At 37.4% G+C, this 9,410-nt stretch overlaps 1 long non-coding RNA gene across 1 annotated transcript; it reads left to right on the top strand.

The window, feature by feature from the left end:
- The first annotated feature begins 3,075 nt into the window (after window positions 1-3,075).
- Window positions 3,076-9,113, top strand: LOC126815988 (uncharacterized). The gene is made up of 3 exons (XR_007678168.2): window positions 3,076-3,325; window positions 7,482-7,561; window positions 9,075-9,113. It is a non-coding gene; the product is annotated as an uncharacterized LOC126815988 (long non-coding RNA).
- Window positions 9,114-9,410: the final 297 nt, after the last annotated feature.

The following is a 9,410-nucleotide window of genomic DNA, read 5'->3' as shown; positions in this document are numbered from 1 at the left end:
GACCCCTACGCGCAAGCGAATTATGGAAATAAAATTGAAGCATATGTTAGTCCCGAAATTACCTAGTTTGTGTCGAGTGGACATTAACCCCCTCCCTCTCTCTCTCTCTCTCTCTCTGTCTGTCTCTCTCTCTCTCTTTAATCACCCAGCTGCAACCCACCCGGCCCATCCGGACCTATTATCCCCCTCAATTACCTAAAATTGCGGTCTTGAGTTGGAAAGGGTTTGAATTTATACTTTATTTCATATTTTAACCCAATAATAATGGATGTATAATTGTTTATGAGTAAGAATATTTAAAACAGTAACGGATTTTTTATTTGGGTTAGTTAGGATTAGGGTAGAAATAGTTCCACTACTGATGTCTTCCGCCTTGCTTCAGTCGCTAAAAATTGCCAATCTGTTATACAGAGAATTACGAGTCTCGTATAATATCTCTGTCATAGATGACTGCCTTAACACGTGCTGTCACAGCACGCGGTGTGGTGAATCATTGGCTGAATGGCGCGTGCATTGTTTACATAAGACATAACTGCTTCGGAGATAATGCTGCATTTTAGTCATTTTAATACCCATTTACACTAAATCGGAAATAATTTTTAACTACAAATACGTCAAACGCCTTTATTTATTTTTCCAATATATACAAAAAATGTTTTAGAATTTAATTTGTCGCATTAATTTCTAGTTCATTAAGCCGCATCAATGTCATCCTTATCAGTGATTGTCGCGGCCAAGCAAATATTCACTGCGGATCAGTGTGAAAAATTGCAGCTAGGATTAGGGTTGCCCTAACCTTTAAGGCCCAACCAAGAACAACGAAGCCAATGTCACCTTAGAATTGAATAGAAATGACTATAATTTTATTGCATCGAAACATCCTTTGAGGACAGCAATATACAATATACAAAGTATAGAATTCAGAGCAATCACATAATCAGACAGCATATAGAACCCACATACAAGGTACCGGGAGGCTACATTGTACATTTTATTATTTGAAAATACAAAACAAAACGTACCGGTACATACAATATACAAAGTATAAGATAAGATTTTATTGTATCGAAACATCTATTGAGGACAGCATACAATATAAACATGCAAATAAATCTATCACAATATGACAAATAATATATTTATATTTACAAACACGACATTTAAACGGTAATTTTAATTTAGCTTACATATACATTTACTAACAGGACAACAGTATGCGTAATGTACACATTTGATAATGCCACAGCATTCCATACAAGTATGATGTATGGGTATTAAAATATAAATACATAAATAACGAGAAGACTTAGTAGGCCTATAGGTATTTACATGGAAATATGATATAGGAATGCTAGAAGCCTTAATGAATCAAGTAATAAAATATGGAATGAACTATATAGTAATTCATGGAAATCTAACCTTTAACGTCCACTCGACACAAACTAGGTCATTTCGGGACTGAAATGAAATGAAATGAAATGAAATGGGGTTTAACGTCCTACTGTTTTGCTCCTAACTGGGCTAATGAAGACGGGCATACGCCATACAGTGTGCTATGAGGGAAATTTTGCCCGGACAGCGGCACTACGGCCTACTCTTATATCGAATTCCAACTGTCAAGGGATCTTTTACGTGCACGCCAATGTGTACACGGGGCCTCGGTTTTTCGTCTCATCCGAATGACTAGACAGCTGTCCTTGTCAGGCCCTCCGTCCTGCATCACTGACAAGGGGGAATCACGCCGGAAAATCGGGATGAACTTTCTCGGCCAATGCAGGGATCGAACACCCGACCTCCAGGCTAGCGACATTTCGGGACTAACATAGGGTTCAATTTTATTTCCATAATTCGCTTGCCCGTAGCTAGGGGTCTTTAGCAGTGAGGGGAAACCGGAGGACCCGGATAAAACCCACAAGGCTGGACAGGCGACCCCACTCCTTGTACCTACAACCGGGAAATCGAAACCACGCCAGTTGACTCAATGACAGACTTTTAAGATACAGCGCGCACGTGCTAACCATTCAGCCTACCAACCCCCTGCATGAAATAGGCCTACAAACGCACTAACTGATTTTGTAACTGTTTTGGGTGGGTTAAATAGATTTTCTAGAGAATAGAGTAGATAATTATCTGTGTATGTTGGGTATTTGTGGACAGTATAAGATAAAACAAAATCAATGAACAGTCAATAAATAATAATAAAAAACAATACAAGAGAAAGCTAATGTGTGATCAATTCAAGGACCGGGTATAGATAACAGAATCGGCATATGGCATAGAACGAGAGATGTGGTTTTTTTTATTAAGATACCGGTGATATAAATTGCTGTCCGCGACAGGGGCTAATTAGTGAGAGTGACGCAATGAGGGTCATGTGGATATGAGTTTTTGTGCCACCGCGCAAATAGCATAAAATCACCCGGGTTCCAACATTGTTTTACATAATAATGCTCAACCAGTGTCAATCAGTATTCAACAAATCGACTCTAGTTCCACACAGCCCCATATTACTCGGTGGCACTGCAGGGAAGGACTGTCACCCCACCCTCTCCCACGCACACGCATATATTATAAATATTATTCTTTAGGGGGCCCGGGCGAGATTTTTTTCCTCGTGAGGCTCATGCAAAATCATGGTCACCGTTGACATTCTCCGCTAATCCCGGCCGATAAATAGACACTGATTTTTTTCGAACATTAGTCTCTCGGCGATGAAAACATATTAAAAGAATGTGGTATTTTCTTATGGCATGCGGTAAATGGATTTAGAATTATCATCTTCTAAATCATAAATTTTGCCAACACAACCCAAATTGTCGGCGAATCATTATTTTTAGCTTGGTACACGATATAATTAGTCTTGTTCAACCACGCTGTATTTCTGGTATAACTGATATGGACCTGGATGATTGAGTCTAAAAGTGGAAGTTACCGAGACGAAACACACACAAGTAAACAGTTCATATTCGCGGTTTACAAGTGGTCATAACAAAGTCGGGTTCAGTTGTTAACAATCAAGTTTCATACAGAGGTTTGTTTTGGTTTTTTTTACTTTTTTGTGTTTTTTACCTTAAATTTGCCATGAGTTAGATCCACACTTTGTTAGCTTTCACATTGAACATTTGAACACAACAAAAAAAACAGCACCGTGCATTGACATTTGTGTACCGTTGTATTCAACTGAGTGGAATGTACCGTTGATTGAATCTATTGGACGGCTTGTGCCATGGATGATGGCAGGTATAAGAGCACTGTCATAACAATAAGGAGTTATTCATACAAAACAGTGGACCGTGAGGATCGTGTTTTTATTTTAGATGGACAGGTAAAGTCAGGAAAGATTGGCTTAGATATTATAGCCTAGCCCTACTTCTAAAAGTTAAAACATTGGAATTCTAAGAAAGTTATGATCAACTATTTAGTATTATTTTAACTTAGTCCAAGATCCCAATACTAGTATTTCTAATATTGTTAACAATACTCAAACAAATTTTTATTCCAATACCAGTCCTGTATTGTTTTTATTTTATTTTAATTTTTTGTGTTGTCAATTTTTACAATTTTTGGTTAAATATATATATTCACTGACAAAGCAACTTCCCACCTTTGTGTACCTAATCCTTATTTTTCAGTGGTGTTTGAGAGAGAATTTTAGTATGCAAAATGAGTAGTAGGCCTATATCTCTGGCTTCTGAATTTTAAATCTAGTGAATGGTGTTATATGTAAATCATAAGTCTGCTTGCTCTTTGTAAAACCCTTGTGGGTTTTCTGCGGGCCCTCTGGTTTCCACCCAGGGCTAAAGACCCCTACGCGCAAGAGAATTATTGAAATGAAAATTGAACCATATGTTAGTCCAGAAATGACCTCGTTTGTGTCGAGTGATAGTATTTATTGTACATGCTCTCCAGATAAGAATATGGCGTCACTGTTTAACATTACTTGTGGAATGTGTCTAGCCTCGTTTTTCGAGTCTCTTGTTACAAATGGTGCTGAAATGCATTATGGTACACGATTCGTGTACCAATGGTAAAATGTTTATTTTGTCTTAAATATTGGATGTCAGAAGCCCATCTTTTCCTGGTAAGATCACAGCATCAAAGTTGATTTAATTGACAAATAATTTGTGTTTTCAATGTGGATGATATTGAGTTAGAGACTTAGCTCCTTTAATATAAGGGGGGTTGGATGGTTGAATGGTTAGCACGTGCATGCTGTATCATACAGTCTGTCATTGAGTCAACTGGCGTGTTTCGATTCCCTGGTTGTACATGACAAGGAGTAGGGTGTTATATGTAAATCATAAGTCTGCTTGCTCTTTGTAAAACCCTTGTGGGTTTTCTCCGGGTCCTCCGGCTTCCTCCCACTGCTAAAGACCCCTACGCGCAAGCGAATTATTGAAATAAAATTAAAACCATATGTTGATCCCGAAATGACCTAGTTTGTTAGTTTGTGTCGAGTGGACGTTAAACCCCATCTCTCTCTCTCTCTCTCTCTCTCTCTCTCTCTCTCTTCTTTAATATAATGACTATTGATTTTATAATAGTTGTGTCTAGCTTTAATGTTCAATCAATTGTTTAGCAGTTGTAGCTTCAAAGTGTGAAACAATTATATTATTGTTAATTCGTAAAATTATTCTAGATGTATATGATTTTGGGTACAATATTTAAAGGAGGGTTGGGTGCTTAAACATACATTATGCAAGAGCTAAATCTGTCTTTCTTTAGGCCTGAAATGTTATCTAAATTATTAATTAACCTATCCAGACCATAATCAACTCTAGATGGCATCGCTAGCCTGCGATCTTAAGTGGATTGTGAGCCGATTTACTGCATAACTTTCCTTCACGATTTAACGATTAAATGGATAATCAAGACTACGCTGTCTATCGTACTGACTTTAGTAATGATAATCGAGGCTAGGCAAAAATTTCAATCGCTTAGTTCTCGGTTCATAGTGGATCAATTTGACTTAAATTTTCAGCAAATTACCTTTACATTATCTAGTTTTTAACTATTATAGTGAGAACTGCCAACTCGTTATTGAATCTCCCATAATGTATCTTTAAGTGGGTTAGTGTGTGTACATTAGATCATCAAGTCTGTCATTGAGTCAAGTGGTATGGTTTTGATTCCCCGCTTGTACATGGGTGTTTTTCAAGTCCTCCTGTTTCCTCCCAGGGGGGTTGGATTGCCGAATGGTTGGCGCGTGCGTGCTGTGTCATAAGGTCTGTCATTGAGTCAGCTGGTGTGGTTTTGATTCCCTGGCTGTACTTGTCAACTTTGTTGGTTTTCTCCGGGTCCTCCGGTTTCCTCTCACTGTTAAAGACCCGTACGCGCAAGCGAATTATTGAAATGAAATTGAACCATATGTTAATCCCAAAATGACCTAGTTTGTGTCGAGTGGAGATTAACCCAACCTCTCTCTCTCTCTCTCTCTCTCTCTCTCTGTGATCCCAATGCCAAAGAAACTTATTAAAATAAGATTGAACCATGTGTTAGTCCCAAAATGGACTAGTTTAAAGTTACAATTTCATCTTTTCTAAGAAAGTCAAAACATAATTATTTCTATGTCTTTTGCTCAATAGGTTGGCAACTAACTATTATACGATCATAGGTTATCTTTCTCACACTTAAAAATCATAACACCGGAAATATTAACACAATTATCTACCAATTACCTCCCTTGTTTTCCTATTCCCCACCATGGAATAGCTATCTTCAAACGTTTGAATTTGAAGTTGAAAATGATATTTTTGCCAATTTCTCAACTGGCAATAGTGAATTATAGGATTAATAGGATTATTCTTTAACAAGGTAGGACTGTTTATAGATACCATCTATTTTCGGCCTTGTTTTAATACATTTTAAAAATATAACTTAAAAATATGAAATTGTAGCTTTAAACCTACAATTTATAGAACATGACTGTGTTTTACAGATGGCTATTGATTTCTGCTTTTCGATATTATATTTAGTTCTCAGACCAGTAAACACCATTTAATAAATTTCCTCTTCATTAGTTAGATACTAATTTTACCGGACACCAGATTTGTCCAATAATTGGTAAACATTGACTGACAGTGGTGTACGCAGGATATTTAGTTAGGGGGGGGGGGGGGGATCTGGGGGGTCATCCTCCAAGAAAAGTAAAAAAAAATTGTTGTGTCAGTGGTGATTAATGGCGCATATCTGGAGCTGAATATAACAGTCAATTCCATCAATTAAATCATTCGAGTCAACAAAAGGTCAAATTTTCATATTTCATAGAAACAGAATAATTTATAATCCTTGAGAGGTACGGTATTTAACGATTAACCACATTAATAAACATAACACAATTTATATGGAAAACAATCGAATATATGTCGAAATGTTGTGCTATATGTGTATAAACCAGTGATTGTTTTCCATATAAATTGCGGAGGGCCTGACATGGACAGCTGTCTAGTGGGTCGGATAGGACGAAAAAATGAGGGCCTGTGTACACATTGGCATGCACATAAAAGATCCCTTGACAGTTGGAATTCGATATAAGGGTAGGTCGTAGTGTCGCTGTCCGGGCAAAATTTCTCTCAGAGCACACTGTATGGCGTATGCCCGTCTTAATTAGCCTAGTAGGAACAGAACAGTAGGACACTAAACCCGTTTTCATTCCATTTCATTTCATTTCCGAACCATATAAATTCTGTAGAATAATATATGATTGACAAATATTTTATACCGTTATTTAAGGGTGGGATGAGGTTGGGGTTGGGTGGGGGAGAGGGCCACTGGATATGCTACTGAGGACAGATCAACTTCTGTTTACTACAACATTTGTTTAAGCAGCAGAGGTTGAGCTACTAAATCTATTTGTTAAGGCCAGCTCAATTTTTGTCAAGGTCGCTGAGATGTAAATAAGGTTAGGACGTGTGATTCTTGGCAAGATTGTAGGTTAGGGTTAGGGAAAGCATTAGCACTAACCCTGTTTACATCTCGTGACCTTTGACCAAACATGAAGTTGGCCTTATGAAATGGATCTAACTGATGTTGAACAAGTGAGTGTTGTACTTGACACTGTAATACAATCCGTTTGCTTCTCACGGGGGATCACGTGGCTAAGTGGGTAAGACGCTGGCTCGCTAGCCTGGAGGTCGGGTGTTTGATCCCTGCATTGGCCGAGAAAGTTCATCCAGATTTTCTGGCGTGGTCCCCCCCTTGTCAGTGATGCAGGACGGAGGGCCCGACAAGGACATCTGTCTAGTTGTTCGGATGGGCCGAAAAACCAAGGTCCCGTGTACACATTGGCGTGCATGTAAAAGATCCCCTCACAGTTGGAATTCGATATAAGAGTAGGACGTAGCGCCGCTGTCCGGGCAGAATTTTCCTCATAGCACACTGTATGGCATGTGCCCGTCTTCATTAGCCCAGTATAGGAGCAGAACAGTAGGACGTTAAACCCCATTTCATTTCATTTCATTTTGCTTCTCATCATTTTTCAGTCGAGAGGATTATAAAAGAAATATGGCCGAGTGTCAAGATAGAGCTATAAACCACACCCATAAAACAGTTCATAAAAAACGTAAGTACCATGTTTAAAGTCTCGGTACGCGTAGGAATCCCTTGCAAACTATGAAAGAGGGATCTCTTTTCAAGGGCAGATCCAAGAGAGGGGGGCGGGTGCGTGCTCAGCAACATAATTTTTTTTTTTAAACAATACTTTTATGAGAAAAGTTTCACAGTCGTGGCCTCGTGGGCTTTATCCTTTATCTTCAGATGGTGGGATTGGATGGGCATTCAAAGCGTGAGATAATGATATAGACATACACTGTATGTGATATCATCACAATTAAGGCTAGTTGGTAGGCAATAAGCTTACCACCATTTTGTTGTCCACGAATTTTAATGATAGGCCTGTTTTTAATTCGATTGAATCCAACCTATGACGTTATCTAGCGTTGGTATTTTTATTTTGTTATCTTAAATTAAATGTTAATTAATCAATCTGAGTACATATTAGTGTAGATTTAGTGCAGCAGTGAGAAATTTGATATTTTCAGAAATTTTTTTAATGGACCTGTTTTTAATCCAATTGCACCCAAGCCATGACGTTATCTAGGGCTGGTATTTTTATTTTGTTATCTTAAATAAAATGTTATATAATCATTCTGAGTACATATTGATATTAGTGTAGATTAAGCCATGAGAAATTTGATATTTTATCAAAATATGCCAATGATGCAGCGCTACTTTAAATGTTATGAGTTAAGCTACCACCAGATGGTCAGCGTACTCGTTGTCGTAAAGATAAATATGAAGAGAATGTGGATTGTCATTTGCTTAATCCATGCATAGAATCTACTCGAATTGATCATTTAGCATTTGATAAGAAATACCAAATTAAAATGTCGATGCTAGATATTCCTCAATCAGATTAAATTGAGGTCTTACTATCAAATGTTTGTAGTTAAACTTAAAGAGGATGCTGGCGTATGAGTTATAGCCTACATGTAGTCGATACAGCTTCAAACCAAAATGTCCTAAAAAAAAGTTGTCAAAAGGGACTTAACTTTTATTCAAAAGTGCTATAGATTGGTCATTATGGTAATTAAAAAAATAACACAATGACCAATGAAGTATTTGTTAATTAATACAAATCTAATTATACATATTTAGATACATTTTGACCAAATTTTTGTCCATTTTGTCTATAGTGAATTTTAACCATATTAAGCCTTGTCTACTTAGGCAAAGCCTTGTCTACTTAGACAAAGCCTTGTCTATAAACAAAGCCTTGTCTACTTAGACAAAGCCTTGGTTACTTAGGCTAAGCAGAGATAAGCATTTTAATCAGTTGAATGTTGTATAAAAAGATAAAAATGTGTAATTTTGTACGTGACAAGGAGTAGGGCCACCTGTCCAACCTCGCGTGTTTTTTTCCGTGTCCTCCGGTTTCATCCCCCTGAAATAAAATTGAACCATATGTCAGTCCTGAAATCACCTAGTTTGTGTCGATAAACCCCATCTCTCTCTCTCTCTCTGTGTCTCTCTCTCTCTCTCTCTCATATTAATATTAATATATACCTTTCTTTCAGATGAATCCGAGGGTCATGTTCATTTCTCAGCGGAACAACTTGTAGAACATGATTTAGAAATAATAATAAAACGAGCTGGGGAAGATAAACTGGATGTACATTTAGGATTTTTACAATTTAAACATCTATATGAAGTACGCTTCTGTATACAAGATGATTTAGGAGAAGATTTAGATTATGATCCCTTACAAAATCTTCATGTTAAAATAGAAAAAGTTCAACCCACAGAAGATGGTAAGTTCATTTTGAAAATAGCAACCTGCTAAACAATTTGATTAAAACACAGATCCTATTTCGTTTCGTTTTTATAGTTCAAAATTTCACTTTACTTGTCTT

The sequence above is a fragment of the Patella vulgata genome, chromosome 3, assembly GCF_932274485.2.
Source record: "Patella vulgata chromosome 3, xgPatVulg1.2, whole genome shotgun sequence".
Lineage (NCBI taxonomy): Eukaryota > Metazoa > Mollusca > Gastropoda > Patellidae > Patella > Patella vulgata.
This window is presented reverse-complemented; position numbering and strand designations above follow the sequence as displayed.